Consider the following 25628-nt stretch of genomic DNA (forward strand, 5'->3'; position numbering starts at 1 on the left):
GATGGTGTGTCAGTTAGGATTAGGTTCTGTGTGACTGAGTAAAAGACCTTGGCTCCTGTGTCTTAATCAAGATAAAACCCTGTTGCTGTCGAGTCGATTCTGACTCATAGTGACCTTATAGGACAGAGTAGAACTGCCTAGGGTTTCCAAGGAACTACTGGTGGATTCAAACTGCTGACGAGCTCTCAACCACTGTGCCATCAGGGCTCCTTAATCAAGGTAGAAGTGTGTTTTTCCATCCTGTAAAAGAAGAATGGAGCCCAGGGCTGATATGATAACTCCATGGTATTATCAAGGACCCAGGCTGCTCTGCCATTTTAAAGCTTGATTTCTATCCTTAAAGATCACCTTATGGTTCTAATGGCCATTGAAACTCTGGCCTTTATGTTCTAGTGGCAGACCAGAAGAAGGGCAAAGATGGAGTTCCTTTCAGTTGAGTATGTTTCCTTTGAGCATAATTCTCAAAATTCCCACGTAATACTTCTGTTTATATCATATGGACGGAATTTAGTCACATAGATAAACTTAGATACATGGGTGGATGGGAAATGTAGTCTTTTATTCTGAGTGGCAGCGTGCCCACTAATTTCAAGTTTCTAAGAAAGAAGGGAAGGAAAGAAGTCCAGAGGGAGGAAGTGAGAATGGATGTTGTGGTATGTAACTAAGTCTCTGCCACAGGTAACTTAGGTAGAATGGTCTGCCTGTACGGTGACCACTATTTTACAGAAATAGTATCTGTGGATACATGATTGATGCAGTTAGTGAAGTAGGCAGTCTTAGGAACCAGAGCTTCGAACCTAATTAATTTAGGTTCGAACCCCTGCTGAAAATTTGTATTTATAACAAATTCTCTGCTGAGAATTTGTATTTCTAACAAGTTCCCCGGAAGTTATACATAACTGTAAAGCTGCAGATTCTGTTAAACTACAGATTCTGATTCCGTATATCTGGGGTGGAAATGCAAATTCTCCTCAGGGAACTTGTTAGAAATGCAAATTCTCCGCAGGTGTTTGAACTGGAACAAACCGGTTCAAAGCACCCATCTGAACATCCCCAAAGAAGCTCGGAGATTGTTCTTATGTCGTATGAGCATATTCACAGTAGCTGTTTGCTTTCTACTTGAATGTTTCCAATTACAGGTAGTCCCTGACTTAGCAATGTATTTGAGTTACAAGGAACCACACTTACGTGCATATGTGCATAGGTACGTCGTATCATTAGTGATATGCATGTTGGGGATTTGGAAAAATTGCTGATTTTATGTGAACATGCTCCAAGAATTTGATCAGGATAATATAATGGAAGGGAGATGTGGAAAAGTTGTCCATGTGGCAAGATTGCTGAATTTAGAACTTGATATCGCTGGCGTGGAACAGCTCACAGATCTTGAAGAAGGGGAATTGACAGATCAGGACTTAATGGATTTCGAAGAGGAAAGAAATGCTGAGGAAGGAAGAACTAATGAGGAAGAAGAAGGAGAGAAGTTCTCAATAAATTTTACAGTGTAAGGATTAGCTGAAGTTTTTTTCTAAACTAAATCAGAGGATTTAGTTCCTTGAAAATGTGGACCCAAATGCTGATTGCTCTGCTAAAGTCAATAGGCAGGTTCAGGAAGCAGTGAGATGTTACCGCAAAATATATGCAGAAAGAAAGAAAAGGACTATAGAGACAGCTCTAATTTCCTGACTAGAAACACCATCCCCATTCCCTGGGATTATCCGGATGATCCAGAACCTTCCACAAGTGTAGTTATTACGGTGGCTGAACAAAACGCCAACATTGTCCAACTCTTCTTCATCGCTGGAGTAAGTTTTTATGACTTGTGTATTTTTTTAATTTTTTTACGTATATATTAAAATATATCTGTAAGTTTATATGGAATATTTCCAACCCCCAAAGTTTATAAAGATGCTGATAGTAAAAGGCAATAATAATGAAAACAAAAAAAAGTATTTGATTTAGGTCAGAAGCAACTGACTAACGAAGTTGTCAGAATGGAACCCTTGTTGTAAGTCGGAGACTACCTGTATAGGAATTAAACTAAAACAAAATTAAAAAGATATCAACCCCATATCTTTAACATAATCTTAGAGAATATAAATTTTTTAAATAGACTGAAAACTGTGAGAAATCCAAACTACAGTAAAAAGCTATAAATATAATAAAGAGCTTCTTATTAGAGAATCAATTAAAGTATGATTACTTAAAACAACCCCCCAAAATAACCTTCTTGTTCATTTTTAGAGAGGTTGAGGAACCCTAATATCAACTTATATTCCATTTCCTATCTTTTTACATAGACTTATTAAACATAGATCTTTCAAGATAACTTTTTTTTATATTTTGTGCTACCACCTACTGTTGTATGATTTTTAAAAATAGCTTTATTGAGGTATAGTTTGTTGTTGTTAGACGCCATCAAGTCAGTTCTGACTCATCTGGACTCTATGTAAAATGGAACGAAACACCACCCAGTCCTGTGCCATCCTCATGATCGTTGTTATGCTTGAGCCCACTGTTGTAGCCACTATATCAGTCCATCTCACAGAGGATCTTCCTCTTTTTCAATGACCCTCTACTTTACCAAATGTGATTTTCTTCTCCAGGGACTGATCCCTCCTGATAACATGTCCAAAGTATGTGAGATGAAGTTTCACCATCCTTGTTTCTAAGGAGCATTCTGGTTGTACTTCTGCCAAGACAGATTTGTTTGTTCTTCTGGAAGTCCACGATACATTCAGTATTCTTTGCCAATGCCATAATTCAAAGGCATTTGTTCTTCTTAGATCTACCTTCCTTATTCATTGTCCAACTTTCACATGCATATGATGCGATTGAAAATACCATGGCTTGGGTCAGGTGTACCTTAGTCCTCAAAGTGACATCTTTGCTTTTTAACACTTTAAAGAGGTTTTTTGCAGCAGATTTGCCCAGTGCAGTGCATCTTTTGATTTCTTGACTACTGCTTCCATGGGTGTTGACTGTAGATCCAAGTAAAGTGAAATTCTTGACAACTTCAATCTTTTCTCCATTTATCACGATGTGACTTATTGGCCCAGTTGTGAGGATTTTTGTTTTCTTTACGTTGAGATGTAATCCATACTGAAGGCTGTGGTCTTTGGTCTTCATCGTCAAGTACGTCAAGGCCTCTTCACTTCCAGAAAGCAAGATTGTGTCATCTGCATAATGCAGGTTGTTAATGAGTCTTCCTCTAATCCTGATGCCCCGTTCTTATTCATATAGTCCAGCTTCTCGGATTATTTGCTCGGCATACAGATTGAATAGGTACGAGGAAAGGATACAACCTGAGGCACATCTTTCTTGACTTTAAACCATGCAATATCCCCTTGTTTTGTTCGAACAACTGCCTCTTGGTCTATGTGCATGGGCACAATTAAGTGTTCTGGAATTCCCATTCTTCGCAATGTTATTCATAATGTGTTATGATCCACATAGTTGAATGCTTTTGTATAATCAATAAAACACAGGTAAACATTTTCCTGGTATTCTCTGCTTTCAGCCAGGATCCATCTGACATCAGCAATGATACCCCTCTTTTCATGTAATCTTCTGAGTCTGGCTTGAATTTCCGGCATTTCTTCCCTATCAATGAACTGCTGCAGCCACTTTTGAATGATTTTCATAATTTTATTTGTGTGTGATATTAATTAATAATTTTACTTCTGTGTTATAGTTTACATTTTATAAAATTCACCTAATATAATTGTACAATTCATTGTTGTTGTTGTGTGCTGTCAAGTTGATTCTGACACATATTGGCCTTATAGGGCAGCACAGAACTATCCCATAGGATTTCCAAGGCTGTAAATCTTTATGGAAGCAGGCAGCCACACCTTTATCTTGCAGAGTGGCTGGTAGATATGAACCACCAACCTTTTGGTTAGCAGCAAAGTGCTTAACTACTGTGCACCAGGGCTCCTCCATACAATTCTTTAATTTTAGTAAATTTATAGAGTTGTGGGAATGTCACTACAATCCAGTTTTAGAACATTTCTATCTGCTTTCTGTGTCTATAAATTTGCCTTTTCTGGATATTTCTTATAAATGGAATCATACAGTATGTAGTCTTGTGTCTAGCTTCTTTCATTTAGCATAGTACTTTTAAGATCCGCCTATGCCGTATCATGTATCAGTTCCTTTACATGGATATACCTCATTTGGTTTATCCATTCATCAGTCGATGGGCATTTGGAATGTTTTCAGTTTTTGACTATTATCATTAATGCTGCCATGAACATTTGTATACATTCCTTTGTGTGGACGTATGTTTTTATTTCTCTTCGATAGATTCCTTGGTGTGAGTTGCTGATTTGTATCATAAGTTTATGTGTAAAAATGACATGGGGCAGTGTCTGACCTCCTCCAATCCCACAAGGGGGAAGGAGAACCAAGATCAACAGTGCAAGGCTGACTCCCACGAGGTGGAGGCCAGACAAGCCTCCTTTCTCCGCAGTCTTCACCAGTTCTGACACCAGCTGTCCCTCCCACAGCACTCTGCTGGGTTCGATAACTCACTGCAATGGCCACACAGGACTCACAGACCATATTCACGAGTATGAGGTTTATTAGGGAAATAACAGTTACAATTCAGGCTCAGGAACACTCAGGATACAGTTCTCCATCAGGACGGCCTCTTCCCATCCGTGTTCACAGGCACGCCTCTCCCTGGCTCTAGGCTTCTCCCTGAAGGCACTCAGCTTTCTCTCTCCGTGGGTCAGGAAGTCTATCTAACCTCGTCTCCTGCCACCGGGTCTCTCTTTCCTTGGTGGTTGTGATGGTTAAGATTGTATGTCAATTTGGCCGGGCCATGATTCTCAGTGTTTTGGCAGTTGTATAATGTTGTGATCACTTTCCTGTTGATATTTGATATGTAATCACCCCCATGATGGAATTTGCTGAGTGGTACTGGTGGGTATGGGGCCTGTGGCGGCTCACCACCCCCTCAGCCTTCATCTCTCCGCCTTCCACTGTCTACTTCCTTTTCCTGCTCACCTTGCAAAGGTTGTTGGCTTGTTCTGGATCCAGCAGCTGTCTCTTGTCTGACCTCTGGTTCTTAGGACTTGAGGTAGCAGCTTACCTGTCCATCTTGGGATTTGCCGATCTTCACAGCCTGTGAGCAAGAGTTCTGCTCCCCAACCTGCCTATCTTGGGTTCGCCAGCCCCTGCAGCTGACTCAGGTGAAACCTTGCAGGCTTGCCTACCAACCCTGGGGATTCCTCGACCGTTTGACAACCTGTAAGCAGGATCTCTGCTCTCCAAACTGCTCATCTTGGGGTCACCAGCTTCTGCGGTCTATGAATTGGGAAAGGACTCTATCCTTATCCAAGGACTTGGGACATTCCAACCCCTACTATCACGTGAGCTGTTTCCTTAATATAAATCTCTGTATATATACTTATACACATTATTGGTTTTGCTTCTCTAGAGAACCCAGCCTAAGATAATTGGTACCGAGAGTGGTTCTAGAGAAACAAAATTGTAAGGATGAATGTTCTAAATTGGTTCTCAAGTCTGGGTAGTCTTAAAATTGTTGATGACTCTGCTTCCAACGGTAAAGAGGACACTGCTAATCCATGGGCTGAGGTGGCGATAACAAATATGCAAAATATCACCACCAGTACATCAGGCATTGGTGAAAGGCGAGGCTCTGGGTGAACACATGTGTGATATCTTTCTAGAGTTTTGTCAGAATGAGAAGTATAAGGAAGCTGGTCGGTGGGTCCTACTTTTGCTAAACAAAGTGGTGAAAGAGATGCACTCAGGGCTTCAGAGTCAAAGCTCCAGTGCTGCATAAACGACCTCAAAACTTCCCCTTGTGTTTTGAAAGAAAGCCTCGTTTCTTGTAGTAACAGAGACAGTGGTGGTGGGCTCTCCCTCTCTGCTTTCTTTTAAGGCAAAACTGACCAATCCCCTTTGTGATCCACAACTACATTATCGCACACTCCCGCCCAATCACCTGGGTAGGAGTTACAAGACCATGGCTAGAAAGGCCACACATAAAAGCAATTAATTGTACCATACATTATATTTAACTTTTTAAGGAGCTGCCAAACTGTTTTTCAAAGTGGCTATACCATTTCACATTTCCACTAGCAATGCTCGAGGATTCCAGTTTCTCCAGATACTCGCCAACACTTGTTGTTGTCTACCTTTTTCATTATAGCCATCCTAGTGGGTGTGTGACAATATCTTACTGTGGTTTTAATTTTCATTTCCCTAATAACCAATGATTTTGAGCATCTTTGTATGCTTATTAGACACTCATATATCTTATTTGAAGAAATGTGTATTCAAATCTTTTGCCTCTTCAAAAATTTGGTTGTTTGTCCTCTTATTAATGAGTTGCAAGTGCGTTCTCTGTGTATTCTGAATACAAGCCCTTTGTCAGATAAATGATTGGCACATTTCATCTTGTTTGTGACTTGTCTTTTTTTTTTTTTTTCTTTCTTGATTGTGTCTTTTAAGGTGAAAAAATTTTTTACTTGATGTAGTCCAGTTTATAACTTTTTTTCTTTTGTGACTCACGCTTTTGGCATTGAGTTGTGGGATTTTGAGCAAGCTGTCCAAGCTCTTCAAGCCTCAGTTCCTTTGACTGTGAAACTGGAATAATAATTCTTACCTCAAAGATAACTATGATTTAAGCCTAATTTCCTTCTGTCTGTTGGGAAAAGAGGGAAGTATTAGCAGGAACTGCAAGTTCAGAGAAATGCTGTTCCTTGTACTTGGGGCTGGCTTGCTGGGAGGGAGATTTGATATGTAAAAGCTATTGAATATATCTGCTAATCAAATTTCTCTTCACGTTTTCTGATCCATGAGATCAGCTTCAAAGATGAAAGGGGAATGAGTAGGATAGTAGGGAGAACCAAAATACATAAGGGATCTAAAAATGGATGAAGTTGTCTGGGAAGAGGAATGGTGAGAGGTGGAAGTGGGCTATGAGGTCCCTGAGGACATTTTTGGGGTGATAGATATGCCCATTCGATGGCACTGGGGTAGATATGCCCATAATCTTGGTTGTGGTGATAACTTCATGGGTGTATATATCCGTCAAAACTTTAAAAATTTTGCAGTTTAAATATGTGCAATTGATTGTCAATTATGCCTCAAAACTTTTTTAAAAGAAGGATGGTTGACATGATATATAAGTTTAGGTGGTATAACAATAAAATGTCATTGGGACATTGACAAGTCAACCCCAGGGATGAGGTCAGAATTAGGCAGATTCTGCTCCCTTCCTGGTTCCTTTATCCTACTACTCACTCCTGTAATTATGATAAATTTATTCTCCTATTTCTTCGCTCCCCTGCTTTCAGGCCCTTAAATGGGGGCATGGTGAGTTATGGAGTGGAAAATGAACGTATTTAGCCTGAGGAAGAGAAGAGTTAGGGAGACCATGGCAGCTGCGTTTAAATATTTACAGGGCTGTCAGGCAGAGGAAAGAGGAGGCTTATTTTGTGTGCTGAAGAAGACAAAAATAGGATTTTATGGGGAGCAGATCTTTCTTGCCTCTGAAAAAGGAATAACATTTAATAAATAGAACTGTCTATAAGTGGAGTAGACTCTCTGGAATGCTGGAAGTGGAAAAGTAAAGGCTAGGGATGTCGATGGACAATGAATAAGGACGACTGAAGAAGAATTGATGCCTCTGAATTATGGTGTTGGCAAAGAATATGGAATATACCACAGACTGCCAGAAGAATGAACAAATCTATCTTGGAAGAAATACTGCCAGAGTGCTCGTTGGAAGCAAGGATGGCAAGACTTCACCTCACATACTTTGGGACGTGTTATCAGAAGGGATCAGTCCCTGGAGAAGGACATCATGCTTGGTAAAGTAGAAGGTCATCGAAAAAGAAGAAGACCCTCAAAGAGATTGATTGACACAGTGGCTGCAATGATAGGCTCAAACATAACAATGATTGTGAGGATGGTGCAGGACTGGTCAGTGTTTCATTCTGTTGTACATAGGGTATTATGAGTCAGAACCAGCTCAACGGCACCTAACAGCAGCAGCAGCAACAACAACAACAACAGAGATGTTGAAGAGGGGATTTGCAGCACCAGATGGGGAGCTGGCCCAGGTTGTCTCTGTGTTATCCCAGAAGGAAGAAGGAATGTTCAGCTGGGATTTTGAAAAGTGATGAAGGAACTGTTTACAGAGGTGTGCGTAAGATTAAGGGACAGCGTGGGTTTATAAGGAGGTTGAGATATCTAAGTACTAGCAACAGTGGGACACCCTTACCATAAGGCCTGAAGGAGCAAGGATAAGCACTGCTGTTCCTGGAGCCAAAATGGGGCTGTTTAAGAGGGGCTACCTGAGAATTCGAAGAGAGGCCACTCAACATAAACTGTTAGTCACAGTCACAGGAAGCCGCTGCTGCCAGGGAAGCAGCAGGGGTTGACTGCCTCCCATCCTTCAGTCTCCTACTGTTGTTTCTCCTGGGCAAACCCAGCTGAAGGCCAGAGGGCACAGGAGCTGAGGTTATGCAGTGTGTAGTGATTGGCCCTCCAGGGCACCAAGCAGGACAGAGGTGTAGGTCTGTATGGTTTCTTCCATCTTAGAGATCTGTAAGCTTTGAGGCTGTGAGGCACTTGATTCTCAAAGTAGGTGGCCCAGTAATTTTCCCAAAACTAGGAAAGAGCAAAGAACCTAAAGATCAGAACACCTGATACTTGATGAATGACCAGTTCCCTGTGTGATAGGAAAGCTGTGCTTGAGTTATCTGGCAGTATCCATGAGAGTCAGGGAAGTACCTTGGAAGCTGAAAAGTGGGAAAGAAGCAGTCAGTCCGCATATATTTACTGAGTACCTACTATACGCTAGGCAGTGTTCTAAGTGCTACAGATCCAACAGTGAGAAAGGCAGAGATTCCGCTCCTCCCATAGTAGAAGTAGGAGCAGACAGGTATTTCAAGGTGTTACACTGCAACGCAGTGTGTTGGTTGTGATCATAAACTCTACCTTTTCCTAGCTGTGTGATCTTCATTAAGTTGCTTGACCTCTATGTGTCCCAATTCCATATATCTAACATGGGGATTAATGATTGTACCTTCCCAGTAAGGTTGTTACGACGATACAGTTGGTTAGTACATGTAAAGTGCTTTTTTTTTTTTAGAACACAGAAGTGCTGTATATAAATGTTTGTTGTTATTATTATCAGGGGACCAGCTGGTGGATTCAGACTGCCAACCTTTTGGTTAGTAGTCGAGCTCTTAACCGCTGTGCCGCCAGGGCTCTGGGTATTAAGAACTGAGTGATGGGAGAGGTGGTAAAGCAGACCTATGCAGAGAAGAGAGAGCGGTGGTTGTGAGCATGATGGCTTGTAGTGAGACAGCAGGAAGGCTGGTGAGCAGATCACTGGCCATCAGAGAAGAGCAGAGGTTCTCAGGAAGGGAAGAAAAGAGCCATCTGAAGCTGCCTCGAGCACTGCTGAAGTCTTCAGGGACAAATCAGGCAACACTGCGGGCAGTACGCTGTTATGGCCTGTCAGTGACAAATGCAAGGAGTGCAGGTGGTGCGACAGTTAAGTGCTCAGCTGCTAACTGAAAGGTTGGCACTTTGAATCCACTCAGTGGCTCGGTGGGAGAAAGACCTGGTGTCCTGCTTCCGTAAAGATGACAGCCTGTGGGGCAGCACTCCTGTGTCACACGGAGTCTCTGTGAGTTGAAAATCAACTTGACGGCACCTAACAACAACAACGACAAATACAGCGCTGAGTAAACCAGAAGCCATTTCTTGATATGGGTTCTAATAAGTTTTAGTCATCTAAAGGCAAAAGATACGTAAAAGAGGCAGAAGCATAGTGTGTAAGCGCTCAGGCTCTGAAATCAGATCGGCGTAGGTTCGAATCCCAGCTTTGCCATTTACTGTTAATCTGAGCCAGGGCAAGTTACTTTACCTTGCTGACAATCAGCTTCCTTTTTTGGAAAATGGAAATAAGGACACCTACCTCATAGGTTATTTTTAATCTGAAATGAAATAATCTGTGGTAACTGCTTAGCACAACGTCTAACACATTATAAGGTACCGTGCATGTTAATACTGCCCTTATTATGAAAAGAGAATGGCTTGAAAAGGGAAACGAAGCAAAATATTGATATGTTTTTGGTTTAGTTGCTTTGGATGATATCAGGGCTTAGAAGGACAACTTTTGAATCACCTGATCCCCAGGAGCAGTACCCTATGATTCACTCGCCAAACCAGGGCATCTGCTCGTGTTCTGCATGAACAGTTATCAACAAGCAGATCTGCCGGTGCTCAACGATAAAACAAAATGTTTTAATGATAAAATTCAGTGCTTGAGCTATGTTTATCTTTTGAATGATTATTCTAGCATTTTAAGTTTATAAAGAGCATTAGTGAAATGGGTATTCCTGGTGAAAATTAATTGGAAAATTGACACCTAAATTTTGTGATTTTTTTTCTAGCCAACTCCTTTCTGACCACAGTTTATCCCCTTAACAGTCTTACAGCGATGCCTTTAAAATAAGTCTGTAGACACATCCAAACACCTTAAGGACTGAGTTACTGGGGCTGAGGGTTGGGTACCATGGTTGAAGGGTTCATCTAGGTCAGTTGGCATAACAAAGTTCATAAAGAACTTTGCTTTGGTGAGTAGCATCTGGATTCTTAAAAGCTTGCTAGCGGCCATTTTAGGTACATCTACTGGTCCCATCCCATCTGGAGCAAAGGAGAAAGAAGAAAAGCAAAGACGCAAGGGAAAGATTAGTCCAAAGGGCCAATGGACCCCAAGTACCACAGCCTCCACCAGCCTGAGTCCGGAAGAACTAGATGGTGCCCAGCTACCACCACCACTGACTCAGACAGGGATCACAATAGAGGGTCCCAGACAGAGTGGGAGAAAAATATAGAACAAAACATAAATTCAGAAAAAAATTTTAAAAAGACCACACTTACTGGTCTGACAGAGACTGGAAGAACCCCGGAGACTATGGCCCCTAAAAAAAAAAAAAGCCAAACCCGTTGCTGTGGAGTCGATTCCGACTCCCTTTTTTTTTTTTTAAATAATTTTTATTGTGCTTTAAGTGAAAGTTTACAAGTCAAGTCAGTCTGTCACACATAAGCTTATATTATACCTTACTGCATACTCCCACTTACTCTCCCCCTAATGAGTCAGCCCGCTCCCTCCTTCCAGCCTCTCCTTTCCTGACGGTTTAGCCAGTTTCTAACCCTCTCTACCCTCCCATCTCCCCTCCAGACAGGAGACGCCAACACAGTTTCAAGTGTCGACCTGATACAAGTAGCTCACTCTTCATCAGCATCTCTCTCCAACCCATTGTCCAGTCCCTTCCATGTCTGATGATTTGTCTTCGGGAATGGTTCCTGTCCTGGGCCAACAGAAGGTTTGGGGACCATGACCCCCGGGATTCTTCTAGTCTCAGTCAGACCATTAAGTCTGGTCTTTTTATGAGAATTTGGGGTCTGCATCCCACTGATCTCCTGCTCCCTCAGGGGTTCTCTGTTGTGCTCCCTGTCAGGGCAGTCATCAGTTGTGGCCGGGCACCAACTAGTTCTTCTGGTCTCAGGATGATGTAAGTCACTGGTTCATGTGGCCCTTTCTGTCTCTTGGGCTCATAGTTATCGTGTGACCTTGGTGTTCTTCATTCCCCTTTGATCCAGGTGGGTTAGACCGATTGATGCATCTTAGATGGCCGCTTGTTAGCATTTAAGACCCCAGACGCCAGACTTCAAAGTGGGATGCAGAATGTTTTCATAATAGAATTATTTTGCCAATTAACTTGGAAGTCGCCTTAAGCCATAGTCCCCAAACCCCCGCCCTTGCTCCGCTGACCTTCAAAGCATTCAGTTTATCCCGGAAACTTCTTTGCTTTTGGTCCAGTCCAGTTGAGCTGACCTTCCATGTATTGAGTATTGTCCTTCCCTTCACCTAAAGTAGTTCTCATCTACTAACTAATCAGTAAATAACCCTCTCCCACCCTCCCTCCCTCCCCCCCTCGTAACCACAAAAGTATGTGTTCTTCTCAGTTTATACTCTTTCTCAAGATCTTATAGTAGTGGTCTTATACAATATTTGTCCTTTTGCCTCTGACTAATTTCACTCAGCATAATGCCTTCCAGGTTCCTCCATGTTATGAAATGTTCCACAGATTTGTCACTGTTCTTTATCGATGCGTAGTATTCCATTGTGTGAATATACCATAATTTATTTACCCATTCATCCGTTGATGGACACCTTGGTTGCTTCCAGCTTTTTGCCATTGTAAACAGAGCTGCAATAAACATGGGTGTGCATGTATCTGTTCATGTGAAGGCTCTTATTTCTCTAGGGTATATTCCGAGGAGTGGGATTTCTGGGTTGTATGGTAGTTCTATTTCTAACTTTTTAAGAAAATGCCAGATAGATTTCCAAAGTGGTTGTACCATTTTACATTCCCCCCAGCAGTGTGTAAGAGTTCCAATCTCTCCGCAGCCTCTCCAACATTTATTATCATGTGTTTTTTGGATTAATGCCAGCCTCGTTTTTTTTGTTGGAGTGAGATGAAATCTCATCGTAGTTTTAATTTGCATTTCTCTAATGGCTAATGATCGAGAGCATTTTCTCATGTATCTATTAGCTGCCTGAATATCTTCTTTAGTGAAGTGCGTGTTCATACCCCTTGCCCACTTTTTGATTGGGTTGTTTGTCTTTTTGTAGTTGAGTTTTAACAGAATCATGTAGATTTTAGAGATCAGGCGCTGGTCGGAGATGTCATAGCTGAAAATTTTTTCCCAATGTGTAGGTGGTCTTTTTACTCTTTTGGTGAAGTCTTTAGATGAGCATAGGTGTTTGATTTTTAGGAGCTCCCAGTTATCTGGTTTCTCTTCGTCATTTTTGGTAATGTTTTGTATTCTATTTATGCCTTGTATTAGGGCTCCTAATGTTGTCCCTATTTTTTCTTCCATGATCTTTATTGTTTTAGTCCTTATGTTTAGGTCTTTGATCCACTTGAAGTTAGTTTTTGTGCATGGTGTGAGGTATGGGTCCTGTTTCATTTTTTTTTGCAAATGGATATCCAGTTATGCCAGCACCATTTGTTAAAAAGACTATCTTTTCCCCAATTAACTGACACTGGGCCTTTGTCAAACATCAGCTGCTCATATGTGGATGGATTTATATCTGGGTTCTCAATTCTGTTCCACTGGTCTATGTGTCTGTTGTTGTACCAGTACCAGGTTGTTTTGACTACTGTGGCTGTATAATATGTTCTAAAATCAAGTAGAGTCAGGCCTCCCACTTTCTTCTTCTTTTTCAGTAATGCTTTACTTCTCCGGGGCTTCTTTCCCTTCCATATGAAGTTGGTGATTTGTTTCTCCATCCCATTAAAAAATTCCGACTCCCTTTTAACTCTAAACTGAAGCCACTCTCGAAGTTCACCCTTCAGCCAAAGATTAGACAGGTCTATAAAACAAACAATAACACATGTGAGGAATGTGCTCCTTTGTTCAATCATGCATATGAGACCAAAAGGGCAACACCAGCCTAGAAACAATGATGAGAACACAGGAAAGGACAGCACTAATGGAAACAGGGAATTGGGGTGTGTAAGGGGAGAGTGTTGACACACCAAGAGTATTGCAACCAGTATCACAAAACGATTTGTGTATAAATTGTTGAGTGAGAAACTAATTTGCTCTGTGAAGTTTCACCTAAAGCACAACCAAAAAAATAAGTCTATTTTGATGATACCTGCTAATTTCTGCCTGACAAGTTCTAATAAATCAAGAGTAAGAAAATGAAGGAGATGTTCCTCCCAAAAACATTTTGAGATTAAAATACTTCAGCTCTGACTTTTCAGAGAAACTACTCATTTGCAAATTGCTTACAGAGCACAAATTAATACACAAATATCTAACTTTGTTTATTTATTTTTTAAATGACAAGTACTGTCTTCTTGTACCAGAAGTAATAAATTGCTCTACTCCTAGGCAGTAGTTCTTATAAAATACTTTGGAGTAGAAATTTACTTTTAATTCCTTTATTCCCTTTGTGGTACAAAAATAAAATTTGGAATAATGGGGAAGAAGGTGCATCTGTCCTTACTATGTTATCCATAGTCAAAGACAGCACCCTCCACATTCAGAGACAGCACCCTCCACATTCAGAGACAGCACCCTCCACATTCAGAGACAGCACCCTCCACATTCAGAGACAGCACCCTCCACATTCAGAGACAGCACCCTCCACATTCAGAGACAGCACCCTCCACATTCAGAGGCAGCACCCTCCACATTCAGAGACAGCACCCTCCACATTCAGAGACAGCTCCCTCCACATTCAGACGCAGCACCCTCCACATTCAGAGGCAGCACCCTCCACATTCAGAGGCAGCACCCTCCACATTCAGAGGCAGCACCCTCCACATTCAGAGACAGCACCCTCCACATTCAGAGACAGCACCCTCCACATTCAGAGACAGCACCCTCCACATTCAGAGACAGCACCCTCCACATTCAGAGACAGCACCCTCCACATTCAGAGACAGCACCCTCCACATTCAGAGACAGCACCCTCCACATTCAGAGACAGCACCCTCCATATTCAGAGACAGCACCCTCCATATTCAGATACAACCACAAGAAAACAGCGCTATCCATATTGTAAAAGAAAACCTAACTAGGCTAAATTAAATAAAGTGCTTTGAAATTTCCTATTCATAGCAGGCATGTGGTGTATTGCAGTGTGCCAGAAACAAGATAGAACGTCAACATGTGAGAATTAATTATGGGATTCAGGAGCTGAAAATGCATCTAAAGAATTGATAACCTCATGAGGCTTTGGGTTATAAGTATTATTGATTGTAAACAGGCTACCCCTTTACTTTTAGGTTAAGTCCAAGAAAATACATGAGTTTTTATTCTTTAGGCAGTTTTGTATGTAGGATCAAAATACCTACAAGTTTCAAAATGGTAGAAAATAAATTAATGATACTCAGCAATATGGAACACTTCTCTGTTTTCTTTTTTCCTTCAGAAGCTACTAGTTTTTTAGCACCTGGGTACAAATCTATTGTATTTTAGAAACCAGAAAAAAAACGAATCTGTGAAAGAAAAATTGGCTATTATACTTGAAGTTTTCTTTTTTCTTCCTTTCATTTTTTCTCCCTTCTGGGGAAAGCTTACCTCTTTGCAGTTCAGGAGAGTTGTCTAATTCACCCTGAGAGGCAGTGTAGGTGCAGGGTGTACCACGTCATATCACCAAGTTAGTAGAAAGAGTCTCCTCCAGGAGTCCTTGGCTCTCATGTATCTCCTTTGCAAAATAAGTGGGTCTTTCTCGCACAGGAGAGGTTACTGGATATGACGTTATTGGCTTCAATATGTGTAACTTCTTGTCTGAATCCCCCAAGCTGAGTTCTTATGTTCTCTTCCCCCAAGGGTCATGTCCTACACAGTGGGGACACTGTGCTGTGTCAGCAGGAACACAGGATGGCCATTTTGTTCATCATTCTTTGCCTAAACCTAGAAAAAATTAGATCACCATTCCTTTCACCCTCAGGTTTCCCTACAAACTATGTTGCTGTGTGTGCCGAGGAATTGTTTGTTTTTATGCCTTAGGCCCTGTGAATAAGAGGGTGAGATGGGCAGGACACCATTGACTGGTGAACGTGACACAGACAATGGCTGGAAAGGCTCCTTACCTCTTCCAGTAGTTGCGTTGAGACTATTTCAAGCTTGTACAAGACCAAGCATCCATTAGACTTTTTTTTCCTTTGTGGGTTTCCATAGAGCGCCAGAAGTGCTGTACCCTCTTTTAAAAATTAAATTAACCAAAAAGGGAAAGGAAAAGGGCCTGCATTTTCTAGGGTTTCCCCCAGAGGCTTTTTATCTGTTTAAATCAACCAGGGATTTTTCACATATTGACATAAGCATTCATTTGCTAATTCGTTGGACATTAAACTGCCTGGAACCTTCCCCAGAATCTTGAATAAAGCTGAAATACTTGGGTCCTCAGGGCTGCTCAGGTCCCCAGCGTTCCCTGCACATATGGTTTTTCCTCCTCTATCTCCTCAGATAAAAGTCAGGGCTGATAGCCTTAAGGAAAGAATGAGTTAAATGGACCAATATTCTAGCCCTGGATCTAAAACCCAGCCTTTTCAGAGGCCCATCAGCACCTGCAGCAGCAAGCTCATTTGCACATACATAAATAAATAAATTAACAATGAATAAATAATTTAATCCTGGCCTCACAATGCCACCTTGTAGATTTGATCCTTTGCAGCTCCCAGTGAGTTTGTTCATTTCTAATTCTTTTTGATAAAGTCCTCAGATACTTGCTGACTGTCAGGCACATTTTCTTATTGTTTTCGCTTGATTAGTTCTGTATGACCCAAGGTCGCCCTTAAAACCTACATCTCTCACGAAGACTTCGAAAGGCCTTCTTTTTCGCACCCCCAAAAAGGATGGAAAGTGCCTGCCTTTTCTGCACACAAAAGCCTGGAAGGTTGGTTGTCACTCGCCCCCTGAAGCAGCCCTTCGTTCACCCAAGCGCAAAAATAACTCATTAAGGAGTGCTGTGTTTTTGTAGCCTCTTTATCCGGTGCACTTGGGTGAGCCTGTGTCAGGTCTCCCTGGTCCTGGAGGAGCTGGGGCCCCTCCCCTTTAACCCTGCCCGGTGGCCTCTCAGTGACAGCACCAGGCCAGTGGCACCTGCCCACCCACCCGTGTGCTCCAGGCTGTTTGTACATGGGTTTTCAGGGAAGATGATGGCCTTTATTGGGGGGTGGGGTGCTTTTTTCCTTCCTTTTCTTTTTTTTTTTTTTTTTTAAAGCTGGTTAGGAGGTTGCTGCCGTTCTCTCAGTTTTCAGTTTACACCCAGCTTAAGCTGTGGCCCTAGGAGCAGAAATCTTACCTAATTGTCCAGTCTCTCTGACCCCCAGGTCCAGGTTGGGTATTGGCAGACTAAGTGACAACAGTAACAGTTTATTGGCAAGTTGCTTTTTGTTTATACTGTACTAAGACAAGAGCTATCGACTGGTTCCTAGTAGAGGTGGGGGGCTGGGGTGGGGGTTGGGGAGTAAGGTGGGGTGAAGGGAGATGGCAGTAAGAGTAAATTTTAAATGTGCTTTGAATGTAGGTCCCTAGATTTCCCAGGTACCACTGATCTGGTCCACATTTTGCCTAGGCCACCCCTCTCTATAGGCTGGCTGTGAGTCGGAATGGACAGCGATGGGGTTTTTCGGTACCTCTGTCTGTCAGTGTCAGGAAGAAGCTGGTGTTTCTCAAACTTGTTGACCCAGATAAATATACACTCTTCCCTCTGATAATAGTAGCTAGCCTCTTCTTCTCTAAATAATGGGGAATAGTCAAATAACGTTTTACTGATAATGATCTCCTGAGGCTACTTTACTCTCCCTTTTTGTTTTCTCTAGAGTCTTCATTTGTCTTGTAGGGTGGCATTGATTCCATTGTCCTTGGTTCTTTTTCTGACTTCCTCTCCTACAATCCTTTGCAACCACCTAGATAACCTCTACTTGTCCTTCAAGTCTCAACTTTGACTTTACTTCCACCAATATACCTTTCTTAACCCTCCAAAGACTGGGTTAGGGTTCCTTCCAGTGTGCTGTCAAAGCCCCTATATGTAACTTGTGTGGCCCAGGGCCCGGCCGTCATATGTGTCACCATTGTCCAATCACTGGTCATCGGCAACTTGAATGGAAAAAGGCAATACCCTGTGTTGGCTACACACAATAGCCCTCACTAAAAAAAAAAAAATGAGAATCAATTCCCCCTTCTGTTTTTATTGAAAAATTCACAAAGACTGTTTAATTGTTCAGTATCCTTCAATGGTTCTAATAAAGCTTTCCATGATTTCTGACTGTCGATTCATTTGGATTTTCAAGATTTTCATTGTAATTTTTTTCTGTTTCCTTCTTCTGGACTCTCAAATAAAAAACTTCGTTTTATGGATCCTTATAATTGATACTTTTTAGTAACAGTTAGTTTCTTGAGTACCCAAGAAAGGTGTTAGTGAGAATTGTAGTACCATAAGAAAGTCTGAAAAAGTAGGCTTCACTACCTATATGGAAGCCCACTGCACAATCAAATTTTAAAATCTCATCATATATTTCCTTTATGTGAAGAAATTTTTGGAACACATTTTTATATATTTTTGGTGTATTTCAGCAATTTTCCAAAAGGACAAGTTACCTAGGCTGAATTGTCAAAACCCTCTGAGAATTTGGTCCCATCCTCCAAATCCTAAAAGGCAAATAGCTTTGGCTCCACATAAGGTTGAGATACTCTTGTCATGAAACACTTGAGCTCAGGAATCTCTGGAGGGTCAGGGTGATGTGTGTAATACACACTAAGGGGCAGAGTGGTGTGTGTAATACACGCTAAGGGGCAGGGCGGTGTGTAATACACGCTAAGGGGCAGGGCGGTGTGTGTAATACACGCTAAGGGGCAGGGCGGTGTGTGTAATACACGCTAAGGGGCAGGGCGGTGTGTGTAATACACGCTAAGGGGCAGGGCGGTGTGTAATACACGCTAAGGGGCAGGGCGGTGTGTGTAATACACGCTAAGGGGCAGGGCGGTGTGTGTAATACACGCTAAGGGGCAGGGCGGTGTGTGTAATACACGCTAAGGGGCAGGGCGGTGTGTGTAATACACGCTAAGGGGCAGGGCGGTGTGTGTAATACACGCTAAGGGGCAGGGCGGTGTGTGTAATACACGCTAAGGGGCAGGGCGGTGTGTGTAATACACGCTAAGGGGCAGGGCGGTGTGTGTAATACACGCTAAGGGGCAGGGTGGTGTGTGTAATACACGCTAAGGGGCAGGGTGGTGTGTGTAATACACGCTAAGGGGCAGGGTGGTGTGTGTAATACACGCTAAGGGGCAGGGTGGTGTGTGTAATACACACTAAGGTGAACTATCTGACCACAATGACAGCAGGGACCAAAGTCATGAGTTTACATCAGTCTGTGTCTAAACCATTTAAAACAAACAACCTTCATTCTTCGAAAACCAAAAAGACCAAACCCGTTGCCATCGAGTCAATTCCAACTCATAGCGACCCTGTAGGACGGAGTAGAACTGCCCCATAGAGCTTCCAAGGAGCACCAGGTGAATTTGAACTGCTGACCTTTTGGTTAACAACCGAGATCTTAATCACTGTGCCACCAGGGTTGATCATTTTGGAATAACAGTAAAGAAAAAATATAACTTCTAACACTTGTACTACCAGTTTGTGTTGAAATGTTTGTTCTTCTCCCACGGTTATGCCGGATACACCTGGAGGCATTGAGGACACTGGGGAAATCCAACTTTCACGTTGCTGAAGGAGGAAGCGTTTTCGAAATGACCGTACCTTTCTTTTCAGAAGAGGGTTACTCGGTCTTTTTGATCAAAAATCTCTATTGCCTGTTTCTGAGCTTTATGAAGAGCAATTTATGAAAAAACAGAAGGAGCTCTACTTCCAGAGAGAGCACTCAGCAAGCAAGTCAATTCCGACTCTTAGTGACCCTGTAGGACAGCATAGAACTGCCCCACGGGGTTTCCAAGGAGTGCCTGGTGGATCCGAACTGTTGACGTTTTGGTTGCAGCTGAACTCTCAACCACTGCGCCACCAGGGCCCTACAGCCAGCAGAGATCCCCGGAGACAGCGACATTGCCACAAACGTGCCAGGTACGTAACAACCCTAACTCCTCCTTATTTCGGAAGTTCTGAAATATTTCAAAGTTGTAGACAAGTACAGAGAATGATATAACAGAAATTCGTTTACCTACCACCTAGACCAACATGTGTTAATATTTTTCCATATTTGCTTCACCTCTTTTCTTTTTAAGAAATCAAACTTCACAGATGCAGCTGAAGCCCGCTGCCCCTCTTTCTGATCACATTCCTTCTGTGAGTCTCCGAGATAACTCTTGTAGCTCTTAAGGAGCCGTTACTTCCTTCCGTTTTCCTTGTCTCCATAACTGACCTACTTGAGTGAAAGTATAATTTCCATTTTGTAAATGTACGTACACACACAGCCACAGACATACAGACCCAGAGGTAGAGCAAAGAAGCTGAAGGTTGTACAGTAAAAGATTGACAGCTGATTTTTATAAAAGGCAAGATTCTTCTTTATGCTTTTATGTGTTTCCCACATGTTTTTATGGGTTATATATTATCTAGGCTGGAGCCTTAGTGGCTCGGTAGCTGAAGTGCTTGGCTGCTAACTGTAAGGTTGGTGGCTTAAAACCACCAGTGGCTCCGAGGGAGAAAGATGTGGCCGCCTGCTTCCGTAAAGACTTACAGCCTTGCACCGACAGGGCTCACGATAGAGGGTCCTGGACAGAGCTGGAGAAAAATGTAGAACAAAATTCAAACTCACAAAAAAAGACCAGACTTACTGGTCTGACAGAGACTGGAGAAACCGCGAGAGCATGGCCTTCCGACATCCTTTTAACTCAGTACTGAAGTCACTCCTGAGATTGAGCCTTCAGCCAAAGATTAGACGGGCCCATAATGGTATAAAATGGAGCAAGCATAGTTATATATATATTTATATATATAGTTATATATTTGTATATATAGTTATATATTTATATATATTATATAATTATATAAATATTATATATTATATATATAGTTATATATTTATCCTAGTTTCTCTCAAAATTAGATCTCAAATTGTTCTATTGCAGTCACGACTCATATTTTACTTAAAGGTTTGATATTCATCCTGAAATAACACGAGGAGAGATCTGTGCTCTTTGGGGAAACACCAATTACAGATCAAGACAAGACCCTGGACTTCAAGGCATCCGTAAGGCATTTTGACCACTCGGTAAAATCTGCCTGATTTCCCAGGGCCAAAGTTAGCCCTCCCGGAAGTGACAGCTATTTCAAGGTGTGTTCTAAGACGCTCCCTGTGATTCAGACATACTCGTGGATGGGGTAGGATCAAAGGTAGGAGGTCACATCCCAACCTCGCCCCTGTGAGCAGCCTGTCTAATCCTCTGTGTGCCATTGTTCAGGGCTTCAGAGCTGTTTGGGCCTCAAATGTGAGCTGCTGATGACTTGCTAATGTCACACACTGATTGCTGTTTCCCAAACTAAGAGTCAAAGGACAACACGGCAAACAGTGCCAGCGTCACTTGTGATGTCTTCCTGTTAGGATGTCGTCCCACCCGGTGACTTCTTATCCTAACCCTGAAACACACCGGGTTGCTCCTGGCTCCTCTCATGCTTTCCAATGAACGAGGGCTGTATTTCATATGTTCTTTAACTACTCTGTGGTTTACAACCTATAGTTGTATAATTTTTATACTATTTAAGTTATTCCTCAAAGGAAATTTAACTGAATATTTTTAAAAACACGTTTGAAAAAATACAAGCAAGATAGTTTTTAAGCCAGCTGCCTAGCAACTTACTTTTGACACATGAGAAAGATGGTTAGAAACCCAAGGTGGTGACGGGGCCTTGAGCGCCCAGGTTGCACTGGCTTGTTGAGAAAAGTAAGACAGTCTGAGAGTTGGATTTCTGGGTCTGAACCGAGTGTGAGTTTGTATTGGCCGGTCCTTTCTTATGAAATTTCTTTTTGGTCATTTTTACCACTCATTAGATGACATTTTATTATTTTCCGCCTCCCTTCCCCTTTGTTTGGATTTCCCCTTGGCACTGTTAAGTTTGTACTCGATGCCGTATTTGGGAGGTGGGATGGAGGAGGGCTAGTGATAAACCCAAAACCCAGTGCCTTCGAGTCGAGTGATTGCTGCCTGAAAAAATCTTGTGAGCGCCCCCTGCTGACGTGAAGCTGACAGTACAAGCCCCATTCAGTCTTAATTCCCAGAAGCTACAGACGGGAGAAGAGAACCTTTTGTGGGTTTGCTGGCTCCAAGAGGCAGATTGATACCTGCTAACTTTCTCCTGAAGGTTTTCAAAATCATAAAGGAAAGAAAGGTTCTTTTGGCATTCTATCTGAGCTATCACTTAAGTTAGGGCAAGGGGCTGTACCTAAGAAACAGGTCTATAGCACTTTTGCAAAACTGGCAACGAAAGACGACATGTTTCATGAAGTTGTATCCTCTGAACCGGGATGGCTAAAACATAGAAGACGTGCTTTTAGTCATTGCAATTTTGCTCTGTAATGGTTTGGAGAAAAATATGCCTTTCAGATATGCCATTGCTATAGCTTCTACTGTGTTTAATTTTTCCCCAACACTTCTTGAAACTCTTTATGTGGTTTGACTTAAATTTATGTGTATTAGTTTAGTGTGAATTTTCAGGAAGGTTAATAGAGTGAATTTCTGTATAATAGTTAATTGTCAATATTTTTTTCACATAAATATATGAGTTAATGTGGTACCATAATACATCACAAATTAAAAACATCAGAAGATATCCATTCATCGGATTACAAAGAAACATACTGGAGCACCTACAACTCACCAGCCCCTGTCTACACTGGGAATTCAACAGTGAGCAAAACAGAGGTTTCTGCCTTCATGCATTTATGAAATAAAACATTCAGATAAATATGTAACTACAAATTATGGTAGGTAATCTGACAGAGGAAAAAGGCAACAGGTTTTTACCACAGGGTATCTAGTGGGTAAAAAAAAAGTGGGTAAGTGTGGGGAAATTTAATTTAGATTAGTGGGCCAGGGAGGCATTGGTGCTGAAGGAGTGAAGCAGGAAGTAGGGAAGTGTTCCCAGCAGAGAGCACAGCATGTCTAAGGCCCCAAGCTGAGAAGGACTTAGCACTTTGAGGAAGAAGGAAGACCCTGGTTGGAGCAGAGAGAGCGCTGTGGAGAGCAGAGGAGATGAGGTCCGAGAACTGGATCACAGAGTCCTGCTGACAGTGGTGAGAAGCCTGGGTTTTACCCTGATGCAGTGAAAGTTTACTGAAGTGGTTGGTGTAGGGTGAAACACAATCTGAGTACCATTTAAACAAGCCACTCAGACCGCTGTGTGGAAAACAGATTTGGAGGAGTTGAGAGTATCACCTGGGAGATCAGTTAGGGGACCATGGCAGTGTAGGTGAGAAAGCGTGGCTTCGACTATGAAGGTGGCAAAAGGCATAGAAAGAAGTGGAAACACTTAAGATCCTGGCAATGGGTTGTATGTGCAGGTGAGAGAGTGGTACCAAGGGTGACTCCCAAGTTAAATGACATGTAATTGCTGTGTGAGGCATGAATGGCCGTGTGATTCAGTCTCATCTGAAAAATAGGCTCTATTGTTTAACCTCAACCTCATGGAAAATGATCCGATGAAGTACTTTTAATTCTTCAAAGAATGATGCTCCATACGTCTTAATTATTGAGCAGCAAATCTAAGCTATCACCATGATCAAACTTAAATGTCATCATAAGATTTGATGATAACAGTGATGGATAATAATTGTGTTTTTCAAGTATCTCTGGGCCACAAGTGCGTTCAGAAGATAAACGGTGATACAGCATTTTAAACGAGGTCACTGGAACAGTTTAAAGTCATTTTTCTTCACTAAGATTTAAAGTACTATTTGGGAAACAAATGGGGAAGAGGGTGATGTGTTTGAGTGAAGGAGAAGAGAAGACCCCTCCATTCCATGAACTGCCCACCCACTAGGCCAGGGGAGCTTCGCGAAAAGCAGGGACCTGCTGTCACTTTTCTGCCTGCGGAGGAACTGGTTATCCTGGTGAGCTCCTAGAGCAACAGGGGCCATGGGCGGCCCAGAGAGCATCTCCAGGACTGACAGTTGAGAAAGGACACGGTGGGGAACAGATAGGCAGAGTTGGGAACAAGTCCCAAGGGGACAGAGGTGAACTGAGAGGCTTAATAGCTCATCCCAGTTTGGAAACAAAAACAAACTGCTTAGTTTTGCCAAAGGGATCAGAGCTCAGTCTGATCTAGCCTCTGGATCCAGCCTGGGAAATACACAAGACAGAGGAACATGCTGACAACAACCAGCTCAGCCAGCCTCTGCGAAACCGTAGGTCAGATGGCCTGGGCTTTCCAACAGATAAGTTAGAAGGAGACAAAGGGATGGAGGGGAGAATCTGTAGAATAAAAGAGAATTAAAGGGCGTATCAGATATTTTTTAATGAAGAAGACTAAAACCAAACTATATATTGTCTAGAGATGCACATTTGAGTTATAAAACTATTTAAAAAAAAATCCAAGAAAATAATTAGTATAAAATCAGGATAGTGGTGACTTAACCTATTGTGGTCCAGCCGATTCCGTCTCATAGCAACGCCATAGGATGTAGTAGAACTCCCCCATAGGGTTTCCAAGGGTGTAATCTTTATGGAAGCAGACTGCCACATCTTTCTGCCATGGAGCGGCTGGTGGGTGCACGCCGCCGACCTTTTAGTTAGCCGTTAAGTGCTCAACCACTGCGCCACCAGGACTCCTTAGTGGTTACTTAGTGGGAGACAAAGGGTTTGTGATTGGGATGAGGTCACATGCAGGTGGCAAATTTCTCTTTCTTGACCTGGCTGTTTGCTTTAAAATAAATCATTAAACCCGCATTTGTTTTATGTAGTTTTCTGTTCTTTGTTTTACTTTACAACAAAAATATTTTTCAAGTGTTTGGTTTTTACTAAGCATTTTATTGTCATTAATCTCTCTGATATCCACAACCTTGTCACTGTAATTTAGCGGTGCAATTTTGCCATGTTGACATCAGGTGTTTGATTTTATTGATACTTGATTTACGTTGCTGAAGTCATTGTCACTCATTTCCGTGTCACGAAACTCAGCTTCAGGGGCTGCCTGAAAACCACTCATCTGTAGTTGGATCTCTGGGTTACTTCCGCTATTGTAGGTAATACCTATCATTTGCTTTCAAGTTTGGAATTGTCATTTAATAAAGATGCTATTGTTTTAGTTAATAGTATAATTTCAAAGTAATAGTAAGAGATGCCATTTTGTGCTGCATTCTTGCCCTGCTCAGTTTAACAAGTGCCTGATCTTAGAACTTGGGCTACTCTTAAGAAGTACTGTGACTTCTTGTTCTATAGACATTTCTTGAGCCCCTACTCTGTGCCAAACATTTCTCTGCATTCTGGGGATAAAAAGATGAATAAAGTGTAGCGCCCTTGTAAAATGCTCAGAGAAAAGTCAATCAGGGAAAATAATGCAGGATTATGAAACACAAACTGATATTGGGCTTCAGCTCTTTCTAGAGAAATCCCATGTAAATGATACAGATAGTGGTCCCCTGTCTCTAGTTCTTTTTCCACACTGAAACCAGTGATATTTGTAAAAGACATTCCTGACCACAGCGTAAAACAATTCACTGGCTGTACGGGACAACTGTTAATTCCTCATAAATTCCACTCTTATGCCTCTGGGCCTTCACAAGGTATGCTCTCTACCTGAAACCCTCTTCCTTCCTTTTCCTCTCTGATTCACCTGGTTAATTCCTACACATCCTTGAAGTGTCAGCTGAAATGCCACTTCCTCTGCCTTCCTAGAACCAGCTGAGAGCCTCTGCTATGGAACCCCAGCACCCTGCGTGTTGCCTGTTAGCACCCATCGCGCTGTGTCATGACTGCTTACCTCATTTCTTCCCCATTAGGCCGTAGCCGCTGACAGGACTAACTTGGCTTTCTCCCCATTTCCTTGATCCCTAGCATGTATAGGCACTTAACAAATATTTGTTAAATGAATG

General features: G+C 42.1%; 1 long non-coding RNA gene across 2 annotated transcripts in view; it reads left to right on the forward strand.

Annotated features, from left to right (window-relative positions):
• The window catches only part of LOC126065794 (uncharacterized), a 34418-nt gene extending 12239 nt beyond the window's left edge, over positions 1 to 22179 (forward strand). For both annotated transcript variants that reach the window (XR_007514930.1, XR_007514931.1), the window contains exons 3-4: positions 19276 to 19663; positions 20695 to 22179. This is a non-coding gene — a long non-coding RNA (uncharacterized LOC126065794). The remainder of the gene's footprint in view (positions 1 to 19275; positions 19664 to 20694) is intronic.
• The last annotated feature ends 3449 nt before the right edge of the window (positions 22180 to 25628 follow it).

This window comes from Elephas maximus, chromosome 22, assembly GCF_024166365.1.
Source record: "Elephas maximus indicus isolate mEleMax1 chromosome 22, mEleMax1 primary haplotype, whole genome shotgun sequence".
In the NCBI taxonomy this organism is placed as follows: Eukaryota; Metazoa; Chordata; class Mammalia; order Proboscidea; family Elephantidae; genus Elephas; species Elephas maximus.